At 40.6% G+C, this 4,080-nt stretch overlaps 1 pseudogene; it reads left to right on the forward strand.

Annotated features, from left to right (window-relative positions):
* Window positions 1–442: 442 nt before the first annotated feature.
* On the forward strand, window positions 443–1,167 carry LOC143671322 (NEDD8-conjugating enzyme UBE2F-like; annotated as a pseudogene).
* Window positions 1,168–4,080: the final 2,913 nt, after the last annotated feature.

Below are 4,080 nucleotides of genomic sequence, written 5' to 3' on the forward strand. Positions count from 1 at the left end.
GGCCGGAGGCGCTCTGGACAGGCGGGCGTCAGGCGGGTGGAAACCACCTGTGCGCCCCTGACCGCTGACCCCTGGCCCACGAGGCATGTGGGCGCCAAGGGGCGGTGCCGCCGGCCGGCGCCCAAAGCAAATAACCCCGCCTGGGTGCCGGCCTCGCTGGGCAGAAGGGAAGCTCTCGGCGCCAAGGGCCGCTGTACCGAGTACGCACTCGGGCCCTGTGCAGAGCCGGGGGCAGCGCGTACACCACCGCATGGACGTCCCTTGGTCACCCGTGAGCTGCTAGCTCCATTTCATGAAAGAGAAGCAGAGTGGAGCGCCCTGCCCAAAGTCACCAGCTCCTCGTGGCCGCAGGATGCAGGCGTCTGACACGGGCAGGCTGACCCCTGATCGATTTAGGAATCAGGCCAGGGTGCATGGAGCAGCAACGGCAAAGGCAGCAGTAATGCTAACTCTGGCAAGCAAATTGAGGCGGGATGATGGTCTTGAAGGCTGCCGAACGGCAGACAGCCTTAGGTCTCCATTCGGAGGGTTTCCGTTAGAGACAAGTTGTTGGTTAAAGAGGCTACAGGACTTGAAACCAATTTACCTTGCACATGTAAAGTGCATTTTCCTGATCCAAACTATCTACATTGCTTTTAACTAACTGTAACCGCAGATGAGGGTTACTACCAGGATGGAAAATTTCAGCTTGAAACTGAAGTTCCTGATGAGTACAACATGGAGCCTTCCAAAGTAAAATTCTTGACCACAGCCTGGCACCCCATCACAGAGACAGGGGAGATATTGTGAGAGCACCTGATTGACAGCACTGGCTGGGCTCCCACAAGGACACTAAGGATTTGGTTTGGGGATTAAACTCTTTACTGACCTTTTAAATTTTGATGATCCACTGAATATTGAAGCTGCAGAACATCATTTGCAGGACAAGGAGGACGTCCAATAAAGTTGAAGACTACATTAAACGTTACTCCAGATGATACAAGAAGACCACAGTACCATGGATTGCATGTTATAGATGTGTCTCTCTAACTTAAAACAAAAGGTTAACCCACCTCTCCCTGAGCCAGCGTCCCCTCTTAGTTCCCCTGGAGTGTACTAGTTCCTGGCCATGTTGTCTGGAGGAAGAAATCCTAACTCCCTGTGTGCGGCGGGGAATTCAACTTAAATACAGCCAGATAATATGTTTTGGGTTCTAGAGAGTTATCTGCTTACCTTGACATGTTTACTTTTTCAAAACTGTACTGTATAGGCTATTGATGACATTCTTGAAAAGTTTTAATGAACTTTTTTTGAGGCTAGAGCTTGCTTGCCCTTTTCCCAAACAATTGAGTTTCCCACGCAGGTGATGCTAATGATGTGTTTAGTTTAACCGCACACTGGCTATAAGATACTTTCTGTAAATGGGGATTGGATGCAATTCTCTTAGCTTCTTCCAGAAATGTTGGCCCTACCTAGATGTCCTGAAGCTTTCCAGAGTGCTTAGAATCATTTACTGTATATCTCTCACTGAAATGCATATTTTATTTAATGTAGATATATTTTGGAACAGACTTGTAATTTGTACAATCTAATGCTTTAATTATTTTTTTCTGCTCTCATTTAGTTTGTATTTTCATTGTATAGAGCAGACAAAAAGTCGTCGGGTCAAGCAACTATTGAAAAGTAATACAAAGAAAATATGAAAGACAAATTATTCATTCTGTCGAAATGCAACAAGGATCTATCTTCTAAAAATCAGAGCTCTCATTTCTTAGGTCCAGATGTGACAAGAATTTGGGGGACCTTTGAAGCTATATCTGAATGATAAAAACAAGGAACCTTTCCTCACATGCTGCCCAGAGGAAGCTAGCTGGTATCCCAAGCCAGCTGGGGAACATGGCATTCCTGCTGTCAGAGGGGATTGTAAACCAGTAAGCAATGCCTGTGGAGCTGTTTATCAAAGAGCCACGCCCTGGCTGCCTCACTGTCCTGTGGGACAGAAGAGATACCTCGGGAATCCACCCCCACAGTGTCTGGTGCCATCTGAAGTTGTACCTGTGACTGTTTCTGGGTGCTGTGGTTCTGGCACTGTTGCAGGGGTGAGCCTCTTAGGCCTGGAGGACCAGGATTAGACAATGGGACAGAGCCACACCTGGTTGAGCTAGCACACTGCAGACTCGGAACACTGCAGTGAGCTGCGTGGACTTACCCCCGTGTGTAAACATTTAAATCAGTGAAATCAAATGCAAAATAAATGTTCTTACGGTTTCAAAAAATAATAGTAATAATATCGGTCAATGAAAAGAAATTTTAAATTTAAGTAAAAAAGAAAGGGAATGTAGAAGCATAGGAGCAGGGGCTGTGTATGCCATTGAAGTTAGGTTGCTGTAATCTCAAACTAATTTGTTGTAGATTTAAGAAGTTAAATACCAGCCCAATGGTAATCACAAAGAAAGAATTTAAAATATATGCAGAAATGGAAATGAGAAGGAGAGATCAATCCGTTTGACTTCAAAATTCAACTATACTAAAAGTATGCTGCAGTGGAGGAAATGAGTGACAAAAAAGTTATAAGACATACAAGAAACAAAGGACAAAATGGCTGAAGTAAATCCTGGCTTATCAGTAATTATGGTGAATGTAACTGGATTACACTCTACTCAAAAGACAGATCGGCAGAATGGATTTTAAAAAATCATGATCCAACTATTCCTTATTTACATGGTATTCATTTTAGACCCAAAGACAAATATATGTTGAAAGTGAAAGAACGAAAAAAACATTACATGCAAATAGTAACTGAAAGACAACTGCAGTGGTACTACTAACATCAAACAAAATGGACTTTAAATCAAAGCTGTTACAAGACACAAAGAAGGACCACTATATATTAAGAAAGGGCCAATCCTGCAAAATGATATAACACAGAGCCCTAAAATACATGAAGTCAACATGGACAAAACTGAAGGGAAAAATAGACAGTTGTACAATAACAATGGGAAGATCCATTATACCACTTTCACTAATGGATAGAACATCTAGACAGAAGATCAATAAGGAAACAGAGGATTTGAAAAATATTACAAAAGAACTAGAGCTAACAGACATAAACAAACAGTGCACCCAATAACAGCTGAATACATATTCTTCTGAAGTGCACATGGTTCGTTATCCAGGATAGACTATATGTCATATCACAAAACAAGTCTCAAGAAATATAAAAAATAGAAAGTATACAGTCTTTTTTATGGCTATAATGGAATCAAGCCATAAATCAACAACAGAAGAATAGTGGAAAATACTCAAATATATGGAAATTAAATATTAATCTTAAACAATCAAAGGGTCAAAGAGGAAATCATAAAGAAAATTAGAAGTATATTGAAGCAAATAAAAACAAAAAATTATCAAAACTTATGGGACCTACTAAAGGCAGTACTGAGAGTAAAATTTATAGCATTAAATGCTTACATTAAAAAATAAAGCTCTCAAATCAGAGTGCTAATCTCACGTCTGTAGGAGCTTCAAAAAAGAAAGCAAGCTAAATCCAAACCAAATAGAAGGAAATAACAAAGGTTAGAGCAGAGATCAAAGAAATAAAGAATAAAAATACAATAGTAAAAATCAATGAAACAAAGTTGATTCTTTGAAATGTCAATAAAATCGACAAACCCTAAGCTAAAGTTACAAAGAAAAAAACAGAGAAGTTGCAAATAAGTAGTCAGTAATGCAAATAGCTACAATTAGAAATGATCCCACAGAAATAAAAAGGATTATAACCAGATATTGTGAACAAATGTATGCCAACAAATTAGATAGCTGCAATGAAATAGACCAATTCCTAGAACCACACAAACTACCAACACCCAAATAGAAGGACTCAACAGACCAATGACAAGTAAAGAGATTGAATCAGTATTCAACCCCCCACTACCACCCAATAAAGAAAATCCCAGGAACAGATAGCTTCACTCGTGAATTCTTCCAAATATTCAAAGAAGGGAGTAACACCAACACTGCTCAGACTCTTTAAAATTAAAAAGGAGGAAACACTTCCAAACTCATTCTATTAAACCAGCATCACCCTAATTCCAAAGCTAG

Source organism: Tamandua tetradactyla, chromosome X (genome assembly GCF_023851605.1).
Source record: "Tamandua tetradactyla isolate mTamTet1 chromosome X, mTamTet1.pri, whole genome shotgun sequence".
In the NCBI taxonomy this organism is placed as follows: Eukaryota; Metazoa; Chordata; class Mammalia; order Pilosa; family Myrmecophagidae; genus Tamandua; species Tamandua tetradactyla.